The 25,616-nt window shown below is 42.0% G+C and overlaps 1 pseudogene; it reads left to right on the forward strand.

Annotated features, from left to right (window-relative positions):
- Nucleotides 1-25,616, forward strand: part of LOC470943 (actin, cytoplasmic 2-like) — a 105,123-nt pseudogene that overhangs the window by 28,230 nt on the left and 51,277 nt on the right.

Below are 25,616 nucleotides of genomic sequence, written 5' to 3' on the forward strand. Positions count from 1 at the left end.
TTTTCAGATATTTGAAAGGATTTGGGTGTTGAGATCTAAGCTGTATCTGCTTTAGGGGGCACCCCATGCTTAGTAACTCTATAGTTCTTGAAGACTCATAGAGGTACCACCTTGATGGTCTTGGACAAGATCTGGGAGAATTCTCTGTATTACCAGGCAGAGATTCTTGTTCTCTTGCCTTACTTTTTCCCAAGCAAACTGTGTCTCTCTCTTTCAGTTCTGAGCCACCTAAATCTGGGTGTGGAGTGACACATGCACCCCTGCAGCCACCACCACTATGACTCGCTGGGTCAGACCTGAAGCCAGCACAGTAGTGGGTCTCGCCCAAGGCCTGCTGAACCACTCCCTGGCTATTGCCTATGTTTGCTCAAGGCCTTGTGGCTTTACAATCACAGGTAGCAAAGCCAGCTAGGCTTGTGTCCAGGTTGGTGAATCTCCCCAGGCCCCAGATGGGTCTAGAGGTGCCATCTGGGGTCAGAGACTAGAGTCAAAATCCTTAGAAGTCTACCTGGTATTCTATTGTATTGTGGCTGAGCTGGCCATCAAGCCACAGGATGGCAGTCCTTCCCACTCTTCCCTCCTCTTTACAAAGGCAGAAAAGCTTCATCCTCTAGCTACCACCATTACAGGCCATGGAGAGTTCTACCAGACTGCCACTGATGTTCCCTTAAGACCCAAGGGCTCTTCAGTCAGCTTGTGGTGAATGCTGTCTTTTCTGGGACCCACCCTTCAGAGCAATGGGCTCCCTTCTGGCCCAGGGTGGGTCCAGAATGCCATCCAAGAGTCAAGTCATTGAATCGGGGACCCCAAGAGCCCCCCTGGTGCTCTACTCCCCTGTGGTCAAGCTGGTACCTGAAGCCCGCAAGTTTCAGAGGCTCACCCAAGGCCCTCAACATAGTACCTGGGCATCACTGCTGGTTATTCAGGACCCAAAGGCTCTTCAGTTAGCATGTGATCAATGCTGCCAGGACTGGGTTCTTCCCTTCAAGGCAGCAGATTCCTTTCTGCCCCAGGGTGTTTCTGGAAATGTCATTTAGGAACTAGGGCTTGGAACAGGGGCCTCATGACTCTGACCAGTGCCCTATTCTGCTGTGGGATCAAAGATACAAGACACAGTCCCCTCCAGTCTTCTCTCTCCTCTCCTCAAGTGAAAGGAAGGGCTCTCTTTTGGAGCCATGAGTTGTGCAGCCTGGGGTTAGGGGAGGGGTGATGCCAGCACTTTCTTAGCTACCCCTGCTGGTGTCTCAGTAGTCACATGCCCCCAAGTCCACCCAGTTCAGCACTACCACTTGCCTAAGAGTTCAGTCCTTATGGCCTAGATAGCCTTTCAAATTTACTTAGAGACCCAGAGCCCTTTATCCCATCATGGCAATTGACCTCTGGGGATTAGTGATTCCCCTCTGGCTAGGGCTGGTCCAAATGCTTCCTCTGTGGGTGGATATAAGCTGAGTTTGGTCTGGTTTTTCTTTCTGGTCCAACAGACAGCCTTGAGTTCATCAGTGCCTCACACTTGCTATGCTCTCCCTCTCCCCAGCACCCAGAAATACTCTCCACACCATGCTGCACTGCTGCGGATGAGGGAAGGGTGGTGTCGGGGCTTCAAGACTGTTTTTCCTACCTCTTCAGTGCCTCTTTCAGTGATATGAAGTTAAAACCAGGTACTATGAGTGCTCACCTGATTTGTGGTTCTTATGGAGGTGCTTTGCTTGTGTATATAATCCAAGTTGTTAACTTGGATTCCTTGCAAGTGGGACAATAGGTGGAGCCTTGTATTCTGCCATCTTGCTTCCCATTTTATGATGAGAAATATGGTGGTTACAAAGGTTAAATAACTTGCCCAAGGTCACAATATCTGGTAGAGCCGGGCCTTAAACCCAGATGGGTGTTGTAAAGTTACAGCTCTACCTCCTATAAGGATAATGTTAAGCTAAGTAGGCTCCTAAAATACTCATTAAATAAACATTCTGCAAAAGTTAGTTCTCTTCTCTTCTTTCTATGTTGTGTCTCCTATAACACTTTGGTCAGAAGTAAATGTCTAAAAAAAAGAGTAAAAAAAAAGTGGACTAGAAGATGGGGTGAAGGTGTAGAGGGCAGGGAACTGGTACAAATCACTGGAGCGCAGAAGTCTGGAAAAGGACCCAGTGCAACTCCCATGTAAAGATTTTTAGCCTGTCTTCTACTGCTGAGGACTTGAAAATAAGGTCTTCACAGGACCCAAACCTACTCACGGTAACCCTGTCTATAAATATTGATTGATTTCCAGAAAACACTAATTTTTTTTAGAATGTATCTATGTATGTGTGTGTGTGTATATATATGTATATGGAATATAATAAATAATATCATATATAGTATTATATATTTATAAATTTGGATATCATATAGGAGTGGCCCTTTATTTTTTTAAACTCATTTACAGTGGATTTGTTGTTCTGGCTGCCCAGTATACCCTTCCTGTATTGAGAATTCCCCATACCCTGGCACCTTGTGCTTAAGTGTGGTCATGTGGTCTCAGTACAACCTTATAGGTTGTTGTAGTAGCACCTTATAGGTGTTCCTGCCAGAACTGAATCTTGAGAGGCTGGTCAGCTGGTGGTAATTTGCAGCAGAGTGGTAGCATAGAGAGCATGTCCAGGGCAGTGAAATGCAACAGCACCAGTGGAGAAGATTTAGAGGCAGCGATACCCATAGTGCTTGTAGCGCCCATGATGCTGTGCTGAGCAAACAGATCCTGTGGTAGGATCATGGCTCTGCCTTGTTCTCCAGCTAATATACTTTTGATACATACCTTTTAGGCTTAAGTTTCCCAGAGTCGGTGTCTGTTTTTTTTAATGCCCCAAATATCACATTGATTTTAGCAATTGTCAAAGCAAGGTTGGGATATCAAATAGCTATTCCAAATTGGACCTGGGTTTGGATATCATTTATGGAAATAATGCTCTTTGCTCTCTAGATATATGGGCAGGAAGAAAACAGTCAGAATCAATAATCAAACCAGTTCTGACTGCTGGCTCTGTATGGCTGTTGGTTTCTTGGTTTATTTCTTATTTTATCTAAAGCCAGGTCACACTATCCAGGTGGAATGTTCATAAAAACCAAAGTGTGAACATTTTCTTTAAGGTCAATGTAATTTACAGTCTGTCCAGAGAAGCTTTTAGAGATGTAGAATGTGACTGTAATCCACAATGCACTCTCATTACCCTTCCCTCCTATTAGAAATTGATTTTGGCACAGTTCCTTCAGGTGGAAAGTGACTCTGTCAGCAATTGCTGTTTCTCTTTTCACACGTTGGGGTTCCCCCCACAAAAGTATTAAAGTCTCTTTAGTGTTCCTTTAGGAGAGATTAAATACAGTTATCACCAACATTTGGAGTTTCATATCTGCCTGCTATTTCTACTGTGCTTTGCTTTGTAGGCAATTAGCAATCATGTGGAGTGGAAGATCTTTTCCTAAAATTACCTGAGCTTGGCTACTCTGTGTGCTGGTTAACCCTGAAGGAAAATGCTGCCAGCAAGGCATTTAGCCCTGGCTGTGGCTGACAGCATGTGTCTTCCTCTCTCCCTACCCCTGTGGATCTCCTTGTCACTTTAAGAACAGCTAACACTAACAGGGCCACCAAACTATTTATGACACCTTGCAGCTTGACACTCAACAGGTCCAGAGAACATGGCCTTCTTCAATAGATAAGTTGTAGCTGACAAAGACGGTAGTCAGCTTATCTTTCTATGTGGCCAGTGGAGTTCCTGTAACCTTAGGGTATTGGGTAGTGCCTCTTAATAGTGCCCATGGTGCTCACTTTTTTTTTTTTTTTTAAACAGAGTTTCTTTCTTCTTGCCCAGGCTGGAGTGCACTGGCACAATCTCGGCTCACTGCAACCTCCGCCTCCCAGGTTCAAGCGATTCTCTCACCTCAGCTTCCCGAGTAGCTGGGATTACAGGCGCCTGCCACCACACCCAGCTAATTTTTGCATTTTTAGTAGAGATGAGGTTTCACCATGTTGGTCAGGTTGGTCTCGAACTCCTGACCTCAGGTGATCTGCCCGCCTCGGCCTCCCAAAGTGGTGGGATTATAGGTGTTAGCCACTGCGCCCGGCCAGTGCTCACTTCTTAATACAATGCTTTTTAACCTGTTTAAATTCATGCCCCTTTGGTTAAATGTGAAAATTCTGCCCCATATATTAAACACTACATCTTTCACAGGTTTCCAGACATCAAGTAGATATTAAGTTTAATTTTCTTTATACATATTATTCATTTTTAAAGTTTCCAAATATGAAAGCATATTGACTATGCTTTTGAAAAATGCAGTAGGCTTTCCAGAGATTTGGGTCAACCTGACTAGGAAGGAGGCTCCTTATTAATAGTTACAGATTATGGCAAAACTGAAGAGGGGTGGATCCAACAGCCATTCTGAACCTTCTCCTCATTGCCATCCGCTTGAAACATTCACTAGCTCTTCCATATTTGCTTGCAGTGAGGGATGGCCATGTGACATCGTTGTTGTAGTAGTGAGATGCAAGTAGAAGTCTGCTGGTGAGGGGTTCTGGAAAACCTTTGCTTACATAATAAAAAGGATAGACTTAGCTGGTTTCATCTCTTCATGCCTTCTTGACATACAGAAGTTTGCCACCTTCAGCAACCTCAGTCTTTCAGTGTAAAATGATAATAACACCTAACTCATATATTGCTGCAAAGGATATAAAGATAATATATTTGAGATGAGGGTATCTTTTAAAACTATTAACCTAATTTTTTGGCACCTGATATTTCCACATACCGTTTGTGCTCTTACTCCCCTCCCCCCTCCTTTTATTTATGGTGCTATTCTATAATTATTACCGCAGGGACAAGATATATTGGTGAAAACAGATACACAAGGTGTCCCTTCTAGTCTAGTGGGGGTAGGGAAAGAAAGGACTCAGGACATAGACTCGAGAACTCCTAATGATTCAAGATGTTTTCAAATTTGTAAAATCAGTTTTTTACTTTCACTTCCAGGAACATGGAGGAGACATATTTCCGCCTATTTCTCTCCATAAGTATAAAAGACCATAAAAGACCATCTAGGGACTTCAGAACCCAAATAATGACACAATGGTGAGTTCCCTGGGTTTTCTTTTTTGCACTGTATTTCCCAGACTTGGAGCTGAAGAAGTCAGCAACATAGAAACACCAATGGACACAAACAAACGTAGCCCAAATAAAAGCCTGTTCTCATTAACCAGCGGGCCAGGAAAAGGCAGCCTAGCAAGGCAGAAAACTTTTAGACGACAACTGTAATAATTTCTGTACTCCAGCCAAGCACCAAAGGAAAAAAATGCTGCTCCACCCTACTTATGCCAACAAAGACCAAGTTATGAGCTTAAATGTCCACCCTCACCTAGCTGTGATGAACTGTCCCAACTCTCCTACTGGGGTGGTGCCAGAGAAGGCCAAGTAGAGAGTTGGGACTTTAATCTCCACTGGGTGATAACGAGACCCACCCTTCCACAGTGTCAGTGGAGACCATGTGGGAAGCCTGGACTTCTTCCCTAAACTATCAGTAATGAGGTGCTCCTCCATCATCCCAGTGGAGTAGTATAGAGAAGGCCTAGCAGTAAGAAAGCCACCCTCTCAGCCACCTGCATGGCATCAGCAGGGGCCATGTGGGGAATAGTAATGAGGTACTCCTACTCCTCCCAGCTAGGGAAGTCTCAGTAGAGAGGCCTTGTGGGAAGCTGGAACTTCTAATCCCACCTAGCAGTAGCAAAGAATCCCTTATCCTGTCAAGTGCCCATGGAGGATGAGCGGGGAACCTACTCCTGGCAAAAATGAGATGCCCTTCCACCCCTTACCACCTTGCTGGAGCAGTGTGTCAGAAGAAGTCAGCTAAAACAGAAGGTTCAGATAAGATAAAGATCATTTCAATAGAAATGATCAGGTTTCTGTTGAAAATCACTTGTCACATCAAGAACCAGGAAGATTTAAAATTGAATGAAAAAGACAGTCAATAGATGTCAATACCATGATGCCAGAAATTTTAGAATTATATGAGAAAGATTTTATAACAGCCATCATAAGTGTTTCAATGAGCCATTAATGAACATGCTTGAAACAAAAGTTAAAAGTCTTAGAAAAGTAAAAAGAAAGTATCAGCAAAGAAATAAAAGATATAAAGAAGAACCAAATGGAAATTTTAGAACTGAAAAATACAATAATGACACAATATGTGCTTTCCCGCTATGATCAGGAACGAGACAAGGATCTCCACTCTCATCACTCTTATTCAACACAGTGATAGGCGTTTTAACCCAAGCAAAAAAGCAATAAAAGGAAATAGAAAGCATACGTATTAGAGAGGAGAAATAAAGCTGTCCCTGTTTGCAAATGACATGGTAGTCTATACAGCAAATCCCAAGTAATCTACATAAAAACTGTAATAAGTGAGTTTAGCAAACTTGTAGGATACAAGATGAACATACAAAAATCAATTTATTGCTATGTACTAGCAATGAACATGTGGCTACTGAAAAATTGCAAAATAGTACAGAGTTTTTATATATTTTTCACCTATACTATCCCAATTGTTAACATCTTGTGTAAACATAGAACAATGATCAGAATTGGGAAATTAACATTGGCACAATACCATTAACCAAGGCTGGAGTGCAGTCGCGTGATCTTGGCTCACTGCAACCTCCGCCTCCAGGTTCAAGTGATTCTCCTGTCTCAGCTTCCCGAGTAGTCGGGGCTACAGGCGTGTGCTATCATGCCTGGCTAAATTTTGTGTATTTAGTAGAGATGGGGTTTTGCCATGTTGGCCAGGCTGGTCTCAAACTCCTGACCTCAGGTGATCCGCCCGCCTCGGTCTCCCAAAGTGTTGGGATTACAGGCATGAGTTACCGTGCCTGGCCTCCACTAATGTATTTTTTTTTTTTTTGGTTTTTGTTGTTCCAGGATCCTACTCAACATACCACGTTGTATTTGATTGTCATTTCTCCCTGTTCTCTGACAGTCTCCAATTGTTCCTGGGTCTTTCTTTGTCTTTTGTATGATCTTGACACCTCCAGAGATCAGTTATTTTATTGTATGTTCCTTATTATGAACCTGCCTAGGGCATTCTCCTGATTGTACTGAACTCTTGCACGAAGAAGCCTTCTGAAAGCTTCCAACTTCTGAAATTCAGAAAGAATTCCTAGAGAAAGGAGGGGTGGGGAAGGAAAGTCAAGCTACTGCTGGTCCTGAAGAGGAGTCTTCTCCTTTTGAGTTTTTAGATATATCCCTGGGGAAAAGACCACAGAAGCACCAAATAGATTTGTGGAGCCCAAGAGCTAAAGGCCCATGTGCCCTTTTCCTGCATAAAGGCCCAGGAGGGCTAGAATTACCCAGAGAGGGATGGAAGTGGCTGTGAGGGGTGTATGAGGGAGTAGAGAAGGCACCATATGTGGCACAGCAGGGCATGGCAGAGTAATTTTTTGTGTGCCAGGGACTGGGCACAGAAGCCACTAAGAAAGCTCGTGAGCTGGGAACAAGGAACATCTCCACAGTGAACTCCTTAACAGATAGCTCAGGGGATCTCTCAGCTAGTGTGGACAGGAAACATCAAGGACATTACATAAGCTCCCCCTCATTCCGCCCCAGAATCTAGATGTAATCAAGAGGACAGAGAGATGCTCCAAATTTGCTTCCCACCTACCAGAATAGGGACTCTGCTCTGTATTAACCTATAAATAAAGTATGTTGCTTGTGCTCTTGAGCTATCATCTGGGATTCATACCTCCTAATAAATGCCACTGAATATTATGAATAAAGGTATATGTGCACAGGAGTGTGTGCATGAGTATGAGTGTGTATGTTTGTTCCAAGCAGAGATAGCAGCATTTTCCAAGGTCTGGAGATAAAATGAGAATGTGCATGTGGAGAACTACAAACCATTCATGGGAAAGTACACAAATGGGCTGTTTTTTCAGATCGGGTTCCCATTGATACTGTCTTTTTTCTATTACACAGTGACATGTGTGTAAGGCACCAAATCATGATGCTAGGAAAAACATCTTGATATGTAATGCCATACCCACCATCTAGATAATGGTACTGCATATCTTTGGTCCTTCCGCATGTGCCAGAGGGTGTGCTGCCATTAACCATGAAAGGAACCCTTCAGCATGTTTATGAGCGTGGATGAGAGGTATTGCCCCTTTTTCCTCCAGATGGTGAGCAGGCTGAAATGACAGCTCAGCCACTCCACCACTAATAAAACTTCCTGACACTCTGTAGTCCTTTATGGACTATGACTCAGTTCAAATTGCTAGACTTACGGAATATAGAATTTTAGGCCAAAGAGGTTCTGAGTGGGGCCAATTGCCTAAAGGTACAGATGGTGAGACTGAGGTGTAAAGAGGCAAGGATGCCTTGCCTAAGTGTCCTCAGCAGGCCTGTGACTGAGTCTCTGGGGCTCCAGGTCCCCAGCCCAGTGTTTTCTGGCTACTTCACCATGTTTCATGGCTCTCTGGAGTAGCCTCCTTTCAGGAAAGCACTACCTGCCCCTTTCGCTCACTCAACTTTCAAAACCCAGCTCAAATACCCGCGGAATTGACCTTCCCCATGGTAATTCTTATTTATTTGGCAATTAAATAAGTGTTGTCTAATGCCCTATCTTCTAAGGTTATTCTGTCACCTTAAATATTTTTTTTTTGCTGTCAAGTCTTTTTTTTCAAAAAAGACTTAAATTTTAAAATCTTTATTATCTTATTCAATAAAACTATTAAATTTTTGAGGATAGGCATCATAATTTGTGTGTGTGTGTGTGTGTGTTCCCTCAACAGTACCAAGCACAGTGTCTTTTACTAGTAGGTTGCCTCTAGCAGGTAAATAATAAATATTAGTTGATTTGATACTGCTAGCACAAGTTCATTGCCGTGTGAAATGTGATGCAAAGGCACTATAAAGTTAATAACATGGACTCAGGAATCAGCAGGCCTGGTTTTGACAAGTTGTGTGACTTTGGAAAAGTTGCTCAAGTTCAGAGCCTCAGTTTTCTCATCAGTGATGTGGGTTAATCACACTAATCTCTTACAGGATTGACAAGAGGATCACATGGGATTATATATACACATTTATATGTATATATAGCTATCTGTATATTACTAGATAGTTATAATAGTAATATAGTAATAATTACTGTATTATATATTATAGTAATAACTATAACTATGTATAGTAATATATAGATATAGCATATGAAACCCAGACATATATATGGCCACAGCTATAATCCTTCAGTTGATGGCAGCTATTACTACTACTAACGTCATGAGTTGGAAATCAGGCCAATTAACTCCATCCATTGAGTTCTATAGGCTCAAACCAAATCTTCAACAAATATAGTCATCTCAACACCTACAGAAGGGTTAGAGAGTCCAGGCAAAATCATGTGGGTAGGCACCCATGCAAATTCTCACCCACTGTTATTCCACCATACTCCCACACTCATAAAACAGTAGCATATAACACGGGTGCCATGTACCATGGTGATGTGTATTTGATACACAAAAATTATGTGAATTATGCATGTGTGTACATATGTGTATGTGCACACATTTGCAGGATAGTACTCTCCAAAAACAAAAACAAAAACAAACAAAACAAAACTCTTCCACCCCAGCCAACTCAAACAAGTAGTCCTCTTGCCCAATAGTTGTTAGCCATATTCTCTCCTTGCATAAATATAACCACTAGGAGGCGCCTTAATCCTTCTCTTTAGCAGCCTTTCTGCTCGTTAACACCAGGGAGTCAGATCTAAAAGTCTTTAAGTGAATCTTTCTCAACCCACTGCAGAGTGTGCAAATCATTTCCTCAGCTGATTCAGATGTATTTTGATGTGCTGGGAAACCTGAACATTCTCTCACGCTGTGGAGATTAATTACCTTGAAATATTCATTGGATTAAATGTATTTAAACATGTACTGTTTAAAGCTCAGTGCTGCAAAATGCCATCCTCAAGATATATATTATGGGCATTAAATAATTAACTTTAGTGTGTGAGAGGAGAGGGGGGAGGGAGAGGAAGAGGGAAGGTGGAGGGAGAGGAGATAGAGAGAGAGATAGAGAGAGAGAGAGAAACACATGCTTATTTAGTGCTAGGCCAGTGGTGAGACTGAGAGCAACCAAATCTAAAGCTTTCCATAAATCAGCTAAATCCTGGCTTCACCTGTTACTAGAACTATGTGACCTTGGGCAAAATACTTCATCTCTCTAAGCCTCCTCTGTAAAATGAGAATGACAGTATCTCAGAAGCATGAATTTTAGATACTAATACAGGGAAAGCACTGGGTATCCTGCTTAAGACATAGTAGCACTCACACAAAGCAAGACTCAGCTTCCTCTTCCTCTTCCTCTTCTTCTCTCCTTTAGACCTAGATATGAGGACTTGATCTTGGCTCTGCCATTCTCCTTTCTTCTCTGTGCCAAAGGGTTGTCGCTCAGCTCTGGGAACAGCAGCAGTCCATGCGTGTGAGGTGCACTGCCTCTAGAGACAAACTACCCAGGCCCATGGCCCAACTCCATCCAGCACGTACCAGCTGTGCGACCCTCAGCGCCTCAGCTCCTTTATCTGCAAAAGGGGATAATAACAGTACCTTGCCCCACAGGGCTGCCGTGAGGGTCTAAGGAGTTACCATACATATAAATTCATGAGAACAGTACCTGCCACATAACCAGTGCTTTCCAGGGGTTGGCTATTGTTATTATTTTAGGTTCAATTCAGTTTTCATGTGTATTCAACTCCTCAAGCTGTATTTCTCCTCGTGCCCCATCCTACTTGTCTCAGTGTCACGCTTAGTTCTTAAATCTTTCAGCAGCTGTATGCTCTAAGCTTTAGCCTCCCCTCTTTCACTTACCCAAATTTACCTCTTCTTAGGATCCTGGTTTATGGCCTCTGTAGGAATTGAAGCAAACCAACTCATCTTAACATTGTACTAAGAGGCTACAGCTGAATATAAGCTCTAGTGGGGCAGAGGTGCTGTCTGCCTTCTCCACTACCTATCCCTAGTACCTAGCAGGTCCCTGAACATAGAAAGTGCTCAATAAATACATTACGTGACTCTCTGGACTTTCAGAAACACAAAATATTCATTGAAAGTAATGGATTACCTGAGGTCAGGACTTCGAGACCAGCCTAGCCAACATAATGAAACCCTGTCTCTACTAAAAATACAAAAATTAGCCAGGCGTAGTGGCAGACGCCTGTAATACTAGCTACTCAGGGGGCTGAGGCAGGAGAATTGCTTGAACCTGGGAGGTGGAGGTTGCAGTGAGTGGAGATCACGCCATTGCACTGCAGTCTGGGAGGCAGAGTGAGACTCTGTCTCCAAAAAAAAAAAAAAAAAAAGAAAAAGAAAGTAATGTGTCTTGAATGGTGGGATTTCAGGCGTCTTGACAGGCTGCTGGAGGGGAAAACATTGAAGGTAGGGGACTTCCATCTGTGTCCTTCAGACCACAGTGGCTAGGAGACCTTCAGCTTTACTTACACATGTGGCTATTTTTTTTTTAACTTTTTCTTTTGAAACAAATTTTGACTTACAGAAAAGTTGCAAAAAATGTACAGTGAGTACTCATATATGCATTGCTTGGCTTCCCTAAATGTTAAAGGAACATCTTAAATAACCATAATACAGTGATCAAAACCATGAAATTAACATGGGTACTATTAGTGATGTTATGAGTGTTATTAATTACTATTAATCAAGCAACAGGCCTAATGTGAATTTCACCAGTTCTTTCATTGATTAGATCTCACATCACATTCAATTGCCATGTCTCCTTGGTCTCCTCCAATCTGTGACATTTCCTCAGTTTTTCCAGTCTTTCCTTGTCTTTTGTGACCTTGCCACTTTTAAATAAGCAAGTCAGTTATACTGCAGAATAACTGTCAATCAGGGTTTGCTTGATGTTTTCTCACTATTGAGTTGAGGTTATGCATTTTTGGCAGGCATACAAGGGTGATATGACCTCAGTCTATGGATCAGGGAGTACATGATGTCAATAAGTCTTATTACTGGTGATAATTAACCTTGATCATTTGGTGAAGGCAGTATCTGCTGGCTTTCTTCACTGTAAAATTACCATTTTTCTCTTCATAATTAGTGAATATCTTGAAGGACATATTTGACACTATGCAACTATTTTGTTTCTCCTCAAAGTTTCTTATACTAATTTGAGCATCCATTGGTAGATTTTTGCCTGTAATAATTATTACTGTGGTGTTTGCCTAATGGTGACTTTTAAAAATATATTCCCATTTCATCTACATTTATTAATTGGAATTCTTCTGTAAGTAAGAACTATCCCTTCTTCCCAATTTATTTTTGGAATTTTTATTTTTATATCAGTAAGGAATCGTGGATATTTATTTTATGAATTATAATGCAATACTTTTCTTGTTTACTTATTTCTCAATTCATTCCGGTTTTGGCCAATGGGGTTGCCTTCAATTTGACTGTTGTGTTCTCTCATGGGCTCCTATCCTTTTTTGAGCCCTTCCCTAAGGCTGTATTTGCTAACCATGTACATCACCTGGGCCTGTCCCCCATTATGCATGGTGGGTTGGTGGGGAAGTCCAAGGAAGCAGACAATTGGTAGGCAGTGGTTGGGCTTTGAAGCCAGGTCTCCTGAATGCTCGTCCTGCTCTCTGCCAAGGCACCATTCTGCCTCTCCACACATCACAACTTTTATTTACCATGAAATTCACATAATTCCTCCTTGCTCTGCTTCCCTGGGCTCAGCCAGTCACTGACAGGCTAGGAGGCTAGAAAACAATGAGACACATCCAGAATGTGGATTATTTACAAGAAAATAGCCCTGTACTGTTTAAAAAGTCAATGTCATAAAAACATAAAACAAAAGTGGTGAGGATGTTGTCAATTAAAAGAGGCTAAAGAGACATAACAATATCAATCTCTTGCAGTTGCTATGGGCTCAATTATGTCCCTCCTCAAAATTCATGTTTAAGTCCTAACCCGCAGTAGCTCAGAGTGTGAGCTTCTTCAGAAATAGAGTCATTGCAAATGTTATTAGTTAAGATGAGGTTGTAATGAGGTAGGGTGGACCCCAATCTACTATGACTGTTGTCCTTATACAGATTGACAAAGTGTCAATCTCTGATGGGATCCTGCTTCTTTTCAAAAAGTCATTTTAGAGACAATCAAGGATATTTGAATTTAAACTGGATATTATAAACTAGGAATTATTAATTTTCTTTATTACTTTATTATTAGTAGTATTATTATTGTAGTAGTATTTAATAATAAGTAGTATTATGAAAGTAGTATTACTAAAGTATGTAAGTATTGCCCTTTCTTAGGTATTACCATTCTGTAGGAGAATATCCTTGCTTTTAGGAGATACATGTTTAAGTGTTTAGGGCTGAGGTGTACTGATGTCTGCAACTTATTCTCAAATAATTCTGAAAAATATGTAGTCTACTGAGTACAGTAAATGTGGCAAAATGTTAACAGTTATTAAACCTAGATGTATGATATAAGTGTTCCTCTTTCAGCATTCTGTATCTTTGAAATTTTTTAAAATGAAAAGCCTGAGGAAAAATTATTCCTATAATCTTATTTTATATCCTCCATTTATTGAGGAAAACCCCCCTTCTTTTATTTCCGTAAAAATGACAAAGGCCAGTTCCATCCAACTGAAATGGTCACACAACCTGGAGTTCAGGAACTCACAGGAGCAGTATAATGGGTATTAAGCCTGGATCTGTAGAAGATGGTCAGGTATGGACAGTAGGGCTCCAGCCCCTGCATAGCTGGGCTCAAGTCCCAGCTCCTTTACTTTTTCCTCATTTAGTGGTCTTGGGCAAGGCACTTAAAACTTCTGGGCCTAGTTTCCTCAACTGTAAAATAAGGATAGTAATATGTTATTTGTTGTGAGAATCATGTTACATTTGTACATGTTATGTAATATTTTTGTGTGTAACACCTACATGTAAAGCAGTAGGCCCACCACAAGCAGTAGCTGTTGTGTTAAGTACCAAGGGCCATCTTGTGAGCCCCTGCAGGCAATTCAGCCCTATTGGAGAATGCAGAGAAAGTTACCTCAAGGAAGCAGAGTTGGGGATCTTGCAGGGCAGGTGGGGGTGGGCTCTGTCTCCAAAAATGGTAAGATAATTTTAGCAAATGAGATTGAATATACAATCAGTGTTCCTTCATAATTTTGGGTTAAGAGAATTAATGTATTAACTGTGAACATTTAAAGTATGTCACAATATTTAAAAATTCTGTTTTGGCATAACTTACTTTGTTTTTAAAGTGTATGGGGAGCCTCAAAAAATAGAAGGGTTGGTAATTGGAGATCTTTATGCAAAAGTATAGAACCTGACCTTTTTGTCACACAACATATAAAAATTAAACAGATCATAGACCTAAATGTAAAAGCCAACTGTAAAGCTTATAGAAGAAAAGATGGGAAAAAGTCTTAGTGATCTTGGGTTAGACAAAGATTTCTAAAATAGGATACAAAAAGGATGAATTATAAAATAAAAAATTTATTAAATTGGAGTTCATCAAAAGACAGTGTCTTCAAAAGTCATCATTAAGAAAATGAGAAGGCAAGCTCTAGACTGGTAGAAAATGTTTGCAAAATATATGTCCAACAAAGAACTTATATCTAGAATATATGAAAGAATTCTTACAACTCAGTAATAAGAAGGCAACCCAAATTAAAAAATGGGTAAAAGATTTGAACAGACACTTCACTAAAGAACATATTCAGATGGCAAATACATACATAAAAAATTGCTCAACATCATTAGTTAGAACCACAGTGAAGGCTGGGTGCAGTGGCTCACGCCTGTAATCCCAGCACTTTAGGAGGCCAAGGTGGGCAGATCACCTGAGGTCAGGAATTTGAGAACAGCCTGGCAAACATGGTGAAACTCTGTCTGTACTAAAAACACAAAAATTAGCCAGGTGTGGTGGCACACACCTGTAGTCCCAGCTACTTGGGAGGCTGAGGCAGGAGAATTGCTTCAACCTGGGAGGTGGAGGTTGCAGTGAGCTGAGATCACGCCACTGCACTCCAGCCTGGGAGACAGAGAGAGACTCCATCTCAAAAAAAAAACTAAGTAAAACAACAACAAAAAAAAAAACAACAAAAAATCCACGATGAAACATCACCACATATTCATTAGATGACTAAAATTTAAAAGACAAGACTAAGTGTTGGCAAAGATATGGAGCAGCTGGAACTTTCATACACTGTTGGCAGGAATGCAAAATAGTAAGGCCACTTTGGCAAACAGTTTGGCAGTTTCTTATAAAGTTAAGCATATACTTAATGTAATTTTTAGCAGTTCCACTTCTAAGTATTTACTCAAGAGAAGTGAAAATATATGTCCACAGAGACTTGGATGGGAATGTTTACAGCTTTATTCATAATAACCAAAAACTTTGAGGCAACCCAAATGCCCATCAGCTGGTGAATGGATAAACAAACTATACTGTGTCTATACAATGCAATGCTACTCAGTTATAAAAAAAAAGGAGTGAACAAAATCATGGAGGACTATCAAAAACATTATGGTAAGTGAAAGAAGGCAGACACAAAAGTCTACATATTACCTACTTCTACCTATACAACATTCTCACTACTTTAAATAAGGGGGTTCTGAGAAAAACAATCTAGTGGTGATGTAGAGGTGGCCTGACTTGCAGAGATTTCCAAGGTGGGGTACCTGGTAGGAGGTTGGTTTGGTTATCCTGGCTTGACCTTATGGGGCGTGGGGTTGAGAGTTGATTAGAGAAGGAGGTGTGAACCTAAGAGAATTGTACAGAGACCTGGCTTTTCATTCTGGCTCTGTTGGGTATAAACTATGTAGTATTGGGCAAATTACTTAACCTCTGTGGGCTTCAATTTTCTCATTAGTAAAATAGGGTTAAAAATCTGGTCCTAAGGAGAGTGAGAGGTAAGCTGAGCTTGTAGTACCTCAGCTCCCAGAACTGAAGTAGAACTCTATGAAGATTAATTTCCTTCCCAGTTGGTTTCTTCCCCTTAACCCTCATTGACATGTGTGTCGCTCCTCCCCTCTGCCTCACTTCTTTAGGAAATGTAGGCACAAACCTAAGCTGGGTCAGATGTGTCCCCTAGCCAGCTTCTTCCCAGCACCAGCCCTCAGTGGGGTCTTTCTTTGGCATAGCTTAGCCGTAACCATTTCATGTGATCTTGGGCAAGTTAACTTCCTTTCCTGGGAGTCTTCTTTAAAGTGAAGAGCTTGGGTCAGATAATTGCTATGGGTATCAATTTCAGCTCATTCATTCAAGGACTCCCACCCAGAAATGACAAATCAGCAGAGTTTAACAAGCAGTTGCATATGAAAGTTTGTGAGAGGAGTAAGATCCTCTAAGACCTTGGGCCTGAGTCTGTGGTCCATTCCTCAGTGGAAAGAGGGCCTTAGGGAAGAGTGTATTGGGAGGAGAAAGATGATGAAGTCAAGGTGGTTCCTGTTCCCCCTACCTCCCTGCACAACCCTCTACCCAGCAAAGTTTTGTGTGGTGGGTGGGGGCACTGTCCTTTCTTGAAGGAAAATCATTTCTCAGGGTCCAGTCCCCGAATGTTTTTAGCCAGAGGTGCCAATCTCTGCTCTCCCTTGGCACATCAGGTTTATCAATAGCTTCCAACAAATAGTGACCTGTTGCTATATCCCAGCTTCTTCAAGGAATAATGTCTTATGATTTCTGTCAGGCTTAAATGCCAGAGCAATGAAAACAACAACAACAAGAAGTAACTTCTCAGCTGCCTTCTTGGAGGAGTTGCACAATTGGGGTTGTTTTGCTGAGTGAGGAATCCAGCATGCTTGCCTTCCTTGTCTGTATTCCTTGTGATGATTAAGACATTTCACATGAGAATAAACTGCCCATTCAGGGAGTGGTTCAGATCCTGGGACTCACCAGACACTGAAAGGGTCTGCTTCCCTGGATTTCCTCCTGTCCTCCCTCTGGCCTCCAGGAGGCAATGCCTTGTCTCTGCAGCGGAAAATGAGGTGCCAGCCCTGACTTGTATGGCAGCGAGAGGCAAAGCACAATCAGGAGGCATGGGGCGTGGCTGGCAGCACAGGCCTCCACAGGCCAGCAGCACCCACTGCGTGGGGGTGGAAATGGCAGAGCACCGCTGTCAGCCCTATGGCTTTCTCCTCCAAGGCAGATTCTTCCAGCAGAAGGCTGAGCTGCCCCAGGGGAAAGAGCCAGCGAAGAGCCACTCACCTCCCAGGCTGAGGGTGATTGATTTCAGCCAGAGATGCCCTTTTTCTTCAAGCTGCAGTACACAGTAATTTCCCAATTGTCCTGCTGCATCAACCTGAGTTCTAGCTAGACCAGTATTTTGTCTCTGATGGGCAAATATTTTGTAAAAGACCATGTAGTCACACAGGCCTGGGACTGGATCATGGTTCTTTCCCTTAGATGAGTAACTTAGCTCTTGTGCCTCGGTTTCCCCATCTATAGGAGATTGGTAAACCCACCTCAAGAAGTCAGTGTGACAAGTCACTGAAGGAATGCAAAACATTCAGTGCAGTGGTCTGTATGTGGCGTATACTCCATAATGATGATCATTTTTACAGTTGTTTTTAAGACCCTGCACGCAGACAAGGATCACATATCCCAGGCTGTTTTGGCTACACAAAGGTTTATTTTAGTATCGCAGAAGTTCTCAAAGTGTAGTATGCTGACCAGCAGTATCTGGAAACTGGTTAGAAATGGAAATTCTCAAGCTTCACCTTGGATCTCCTAAATCAGAAACTCTGTCGGTGAGGCTCAGCAATCTGTTTCAGTAAGCCTCCTAGGTGAGGCTGATGCACACTCGAGTTAGAAAACAAACTGTGCTTTTTCTGTTGTTGCAAATTCGAGCTAAGAAAATTTAAAATGGTATCGCATGATATGTTAATCAGTCTCACTTCATGTACTAAATTCGAAATAATGCCAATCATTATGATTTGTATCATTTTAAAGCTGAAGGGCTGAATGAATTTTGAACAGTATTTATACTTTACCTACTTAGTAGTGTCTTTTTAGTTGATATCACTTAGAATGCTTTTGGTCACAGATAACAGAAGATTCTGACTCAAATTGGCTTAAGAAATAGGGAAACATATTAGTTAACATGATAAGAATTCCACAGGTGGGGGCATCTGGAAAACATTATCAGGGGACTTGGCTGCTCTGTGATTCTCTCTGTTCTATGTGCATCTCCGTATTGGTTTATCCTGAGGATGGGGACCTTATGGCTGTAGCAGTTCTAGATATCACACCCAGACTTGACAATGCTTTGAGAAAGAAGCCTATTTGTGTAACTCTTTAGGACCCAGGAAGCCTTTCCTATGAGATTCTGGAAGACTTCCACTCAAGTCTCATTGGTTATTCCTAAATTACATGCCCACTTCTAAACCAGTGACTAGCAAGAAGGGAAGAACATAATTGGTTTATGTCAATCTCTTGTGGCTGCTATGGGTTGAATTGTTTTCCTCCACAAAATTCATATTTCAAGTCCTAACCCCCAGTACCTCAGAATGTGAGCTTCGTCAGAAATAGACTCATTGCAGTTGTTATTAGTTAAGATGAGGTCATAATGAGGTAGCGTGGACCCCTAATCTACTGTGACTGGTGTCATTATACAGAGGGCAAATTTGGAGACTCATTCAGGGAGAACAGGGAATATGAAGGCAGAGTTTGGGGTGATACAGCAGAAGCCAAGGAATGACAAATCCTGGAAAGCAGCATGGAACAGGTTTTCCCTCACAGCGCTTAGAAGGAACCAATCCTGCCAACAACTTGATCTTGGACTTCTATCTTCTAGAACTGTGAGACCATACAGTTCTATTGTTTAAGCCACACACTTTGTGGTACTTTGTTATGACAACCCTAGCAAATTAATACTAGAGGGAGGACTAGAAGTTGGGGAATCCATCACCATGACCACTGTGCCTACCATTAGGTAGTGAATGTTGAATTAATATCTCTACTACAGTGTATGTCTAAAATGTGAGAAAAGCAGCAGCATGAAATAAAAGGTGCCCAGGCTTTGGAATCCAGAGATCTGGGTTTAAGCTATGCCCCTGACTAGCTATGTGACTTTGAACCCTTTAACTGTGAAGTCCACCACTGAGATATGAGATGGGATATCCATGATCAATTATTAGCATAAAAGATTTCAAAGACATTTCCCTCCCTCAGTCCACCAATGAGAATACCCACCAATTTTCCACCTGCTTCAATTCTATCCCTACCTCAATTCCTCTCTACCCCACCCCACACCAGGCAAATTTGAAGTTGTTTCTGCAGAACTAATTGAGTAGAGAAGGACAAGAAGGTAGAAAAGAAAGAAGAAAGAGAGGAAGAACTTAGCCTCTAGAGAAGGAAGTCAGTCTGTAGAATAAAGATTTAAGAGAAGGAAGGGAGGAGATGAGGGGAGAAAATGTTGAGATGGCTGGGAGTAGAGAGAATTTTGAGAGCCTTTAGCCAGTGAAGGGCATCAGTGAGAGTGGAGTATACGAGATTTAGGTAGAAGAGAAAATAGATTTTCAAGGAGATTTATTAGGGGTTATGGATTAGATCTCCCTATTACATTTTCAAAAAACTCCAATACATAATGGAGTTTCTGAGCTTTGGATAGAGAATGAAGTTAGATTGCACATTTGCCCTGCAGGAGTACTTAATTAAAGAATTTAAACAATAATAAAAAAAATTAAGCCAGCTCCTGTCCTCCAGCCCCACCCTCACCCCCCACCCCAGCAGCAGCCAGTCAAGGAAAGGGGTACAACTTCATGCTAGGAAGTTCAAAAAGTGGCGATCGAATAATAAAATGAAGTCTAGCTTGACTTACCATGACCCGTAAAAGTTTCCAGTAAGCTATTCTGATGGAAGAAGGTAAGTGAAAAAACTTCTGAGAATTCACATGACTATGTCCTAATCTGGAGAGAAAGGAACTGAGGTAAGACTGCCAGCTTAGACACAGGATATGTAGTCAAATTTGAATTTCAGATAAACAGTGAGTTTAGGGGATGCCTTATGCAGTATTTGGGACATAAATATACTAAAATATTTTTTTTGGTCTTTCTGAAATTCAAATGTAACTGGGAGTCCTGGGATGAAGATGATGATAATATTGATGATGATGGCTAAATCTGGCAACAGTAGGCAATGAACAGGCATTCTGTAGAAAATTAAAAAACAAAACAAAACAAAAAGGCTTAAATAAAAGCCCCTAACTATTCTAGAAAGGCCACAGTGGATATAGGGCTCACTGGTCCTTGGGTTCTTTTCCTGAATGGAGGGACCATTATAAAGCCTCAGGGGAGCTGCCTGTGGACTTTATTAAGATCCCAGTAGAGAGAGAGGCAAAGTCCTTCAGCCTTCATGTCACTTACAAATGAGTTCTTCTCCTCCCTACTGCACCCTGAGGCTACAAAAAATTGGATAGACTTGAATTACCCCAGCCTCTAGAAGTTGGAGAAGACAAACAGGCTTTAGGAACAGTAGGATGGAGTCCATAAAGGAAGTTTTTTCAGAGCCACCTACACTATAATGAGCAAAATAAAAAGGTATGTATCACAAATATGAAAGCAAGCAATAAGTAGAAGGTAAGGAATAGATGAAGAACTCCCCCAAGGAATAGGAGAAAATCTCTGGTCATTTTGAGGCAGCTGGTTTTTGTTCCGATTTTTATAGCAATGAAAGAAAAAGAAGAGAAAGCAAAGGTCTTAGATTTTTGGTTAACTCACTGCTTTTGGGAATTAATGGTTAGGGAGATAATCACAGATACAAAAGAAACAAACAGACAAAAACTATATATTTTAAAGGATGTTTGTTCTACTGTTGTTTGTAATAGCAAAAATAATGTATACAGTCAGGGATTGGTTGGAAATTTAAAAAGTGGAATACCACACAGTGTTGAAAAAAGAAGGAATTATACCTGCACTTTCTAATTCTGAGTGAGAATAATTAGATTATGGAACAGCATGAAAGAGAAGACCCTCCTGAGGCTCTTCTGCACACCTATGATCACGTGCTTATGTTCAGAAAAGTGCCCAACTGGGTGTTTGCCAAGATGTTATCAACGTTCTAATTTTTTGCCATTCTTTGCACTTCTCTATATTGCATTGAAGTTTATTTTTTACATCAAATATGTATCACTTTTATTTAAAACAACAACAAAAATGCTTTGCCCTCTTTAAAAGAAAAAAAAAAAAGCTTGTCTATCTGCCTTCCTTGAGCCGAGAGGCTTTTGAGGTACCTGAAGCACTGTGGGATAAGGAAGACACAGAAGAAAGGAGACTGGGTTATGTTTGCTTCTTAGTGAGTGGCCACTTTGCTTGTCCTTAGGACAGTTCTTCAGCCATGAGCCTTCAGGTTGTCTCAGGAACAGCTGCTTGGCCTGAAGTGATCTATGACCAGCTGGGCAGGCAGCCGATGGGACACTGGAGTTGTGGCAGTTGAAATGTTTTGAAAATCAGAATGGGGCCTTTAGAGTCAGCACCCAGCAGCTTATTGACCAGGCAGCCTTGGGGCATTGTCTCTCATCCCTAACCTCGGTTCCCTTGTCCATAAAATGGAGTTAATGGAACATACATTATAGGGCCATTGTAGGGATCAGATAAAATAATGTACGTTAAAGATAATAAATGTCAGTTCCCTACTCAAAGTTTTTCCATTGTGCTGTTAAAATTGGACTTTCATTTTATTGATGATTGGACCTTGGTTTGAGGGCAAATGTATTTGGAAATGTTTGTGGCAGGATGAATGTCTTCTATGCCTCGCAGTCTGTACCTACACACCTCGCCTTCAGCACACTTCAGGATTTCACTACTGCTGGGAGGTTTAGGATTTTATTATTCATTTCCAGAACTTGATTTCCATGTGCATTATCTTGTTTGATACATGAGAAACAACAGAATTTTACTGTAATTTCTATGAATAGAACATGATTAAACAGTTGTCAGAAAATCAGAACAAAAGAGAATACTTTATACTCAAAAGGCTTGCAATCAGCAATAAAAGGTCAGAATGGTGTCTGTCATCTGAGATGGAGTGGGGTTTCCATTACCCCCTCTGGGTGACAGGCTCTTGGTTACCAGCTTTTCATCTCTGGATTTCAGCACAATTAAACAGCAGACTCAGTCTGCTGCCCCAGGCTGAAACACAAGTTGAGCACATGTGACTACTTCTAGTTTATTCAGAGCAGCAATTTGAATTTAGAAAAATAATTAAGATGAGTTAACCAGTCCTCCATGCTCTTTTTGGAGGGACAGTCTGTCCTGAGGTATGGTGGATACCTTCTCTCTAAAGTCAGTTTAACATAGGAACCCAGCAAAACGGAATTGCTCACCAGATTAGAGTTTCGGAAACAATGTTTACAACAAAAAATATTTTGTGGCAACTAGTATACCAAAGCAGTGAATTCAAAGAGCTGGGTTCCAGTTCAGGCACCAGGCATGTATGCCATGGAATCCAGGATTAAATCAGAACAAATAAACAGGCAGTTTTGTCTCAGATGACAACACGTATGCTTTTCATGGAATTAATGTTAAAAGATGGATATACAATAAACCCTGGACACATGCTTAGGCTGGGGCTTCGGAATTCAAAAACATAGGCAGAGCCATGCCATAACTTTCTTAAGTCAGAGTTCCCTGACCAGGCAGATTTCCCCTCTGTTGGAGTGGGTGTGTGAGAGTACAGGTTTGACGTCTTGAAAGTCACAAACATCCTCTGTATGAGATGAGGGGAATGAAGAAGGGCCTGTATCGGGTTGAACACAATTAGGTAGTGATGACGCTGATGAATCAATAGCCACCAAATTGTCCAGCATTGAGGTCAAATGCTTCATGAATTTGGTCATTGGTAACCATGGCATTAGTAGCATGGCCCATTGTGAGTGTGACTGTGTGTGTGTGTGTGACTGTGTGTGTGCTTGCATGTATACACATTCAGTGGAATGAGAACAGAAATAAGACATTTTGAACAATTACCCAATTAGCTGTCCTACAATTACGGGAATGTGACATTCAGTTAAAAATGCAAGGATCATTTTATGTTAAATTGCTCATTTTGAAAGCATCCTCTTGGCTCAGTCGCCATGCCAACTGGTTCGTAAAGTGGTGCCCATTGCTTTTGAGAGGCAGGACATGATAGTATCCCTCATACCATGCCTGAGCCAGCTTTCTTATTTAGCAGAGTTGAAAGCAGGGAGGGAAAGGGTTGTGGTTGGGAGCTGGGGGCTCAGCCAGATTCCCCTTTCAGTGATTTCTCAGGCATGAGGATGACCTGCCTTGGCCACTGCATCTGAGGAAATATTGCAGGGGAGAGGAAGGGCAGGGCTGGGAGACTCCCTGAGCAGGGATGTCATTGTACAGTCAGTTAGAGATCTCTTTTTAAAGCAGGGTGATGTATGGCAAAAAATGAAAGACAAGTGAATAGGAGCAAAATGGCAGGTTCCAGAGAGTCAGCAGCATCACTGATTGAGGTCCAGCTGGACACTCACCAATAATTCCTCCTGGCATCCAGAAAGCCACGATGGGGGCAGAACCTAAAAATCCTTCTTCCTCTTCTTTGTTTTCAAGTGCCTCTTCTCATGGTCTGACCTGCTCAGCCACCCAGAGCCCATCTCCAGGGCATACAAGAACCTCAGTTTTCTTTGGCATCGTTCCCTGCTGGCCTCATGCCCACCCACTGCCCACCCATGAAGAGAACACAAGCCTGAATACAGTGGAGCCCACTATTCCCACATGTATCATTTTCACATCCTGGAGCTCAGAAAGAAGGAGCTGAGTAGAATCAGGATTTCAAAGGACACCAGGCCTCTGCTTCTGACTTGGGTGGCAGCTCAGATCCTAGAGCCTGGAGAGGGCTCTGCATCCAGTGAATGCTTAACAAACAAAAGCTTATCTGACATGGAATTCCTGAGAAAGCCCCATTAGCCAATGCTCTTCTCTCCTGCACTATGAAATGTAGTGCTCATAACAGTCCTATTGTAGGACATTAACCAGCACTTGCTTAAAGCAAGGGGGGCTTTCCAATCTGTGTTTATTGCAGGCTCTGCTGCTCCACAGCTGGGAAATGTGGACAGGTTCCTTGGGTGTTCTGAGCATCAGAGAGCCTTGTCTGTAAAATGGGGATAAAAATGCTACCTACCCCACTGAGTTATTGTGAGGACTAAATGAGCAAATGCATGGGAGGGGTCTAGCGCTGTGCCTGACACACAATAAGTACTCAAAAATGATTACCTTTATTATCATATACGTACTTTCAAAAGATGACTCAGTGTCAAAGCTGAGACTCCTAGAGAGGATCCGTAGCCCCCCAGCCCTGCGCACAGATCCTGGGCCCTGGGTACTGAGACACAGGCCAAATGGGATACGATTCAACCTTCACATGACCACCAGTGGGGTCTTTCTGAAAAGGGAGCTTGGAATTCAGGCAATAGATATGAAACGCAAAGGAGCGGGGAAAGGTCTGGGGGACAAGGGTTGGGCAAACAGTGTTGAAGTGCCAGCTCCGTTGTTAGCTACCTAGACCAGGGAAAATCAAATTAACCTTTTTGTGCCTTGGTTTCCTCATCAGCCATTGAGATTTTGATACTACCTTTCCATCCTAGTTCTTATAAAGATTACATAAGATAACAAATATGAACGGCCATAACAACTGACAGACACCTCATAAATGTAAGATGGTCCTTTTAGTTACCCTGAACCCAGTGCAGTGCTTTATAATGTCTCCCGATTTGAAAGCATGAGAGCCCGAGAGAGGGCAGCATGGCTTTCAGTGTGGTGGCTATTTTCCTTAGACCTCATTGTCATTGGAAAGAGGTCTGGAATGCAAGACAGGAAAATCTGAATTTGAGTCCTAGCTTCCCCCATCACTAAGTGATCTTAGCAAGTCTCTTCTATGGCTTCTCACAGAGAGGAGTAGTGTCAGATGACCACTGAGGCTTTCATGGCTCTAGTTCTGTGAGTTTTATTGAACTCCTTATCCCTCTAGCCAGAGATAACCAGGTTCCCCTCATAGTCCTTACTTAAAACATTTTTTAAAAAAGGTTTATTGAGGTATAATTGGCAGACGATAAACTGAGGACTCCCACTTCTGGCCAAGGTGGAGAATCAGGGGTGAGAGTCTTGACCCTGTAGGTCTTCCATGGCTTCATGTTTTAGAGAAAATGGAGCCGCTTCCTGGCTGATGCCTTTGCAGCCCCCAGAACCTCATCTGATTAGGGAAAGCGGCACTATTTTTTCTAATTATCCTGACATTTCTGACAAGGCCATTGTTCTTTAATCCTAAAAAGATTTGAAATCATTCTAATCCGGCTGGGCTCATGTCACACGACACTGGCTTCCGGGGTTTCCATGAGCTAGAAGTGCATTAACATTCCCCAAAGGTCACAATGGGGCTAAGAAAGGGCCTCCAGGCCTGTGATATGGGAGAGAAAGAACTTTGAGAGAGTGATCTTTAAAAAATCGTAACGAAATCTTTGGAACCCCGACTCTTTCTGCAAAGAAGCAGGTTTTGTCCAGCTCTTCTAGGCTCCCTGAAAGTCAATAAGACCCAGGGAGAGTGGAATGAGCCAAACAGTGCCAACACCCAAAGCCCT

This window comes from Pan troglodytes, chromosome 2, assembly GCF_028858775.2.
Source record: "Pan troglodytes isolate AG18354 chromosome 2, NHGRI_mPanTro3-v2.0_pri, whole genome shotgun sequence".
NCBI classification, from domain to species: domain Eukaryota; kingdom Metazoa; phylum Chordata; class Mammalia; order Primates; family Hominidae; genus Pan; species Pan troglodytes.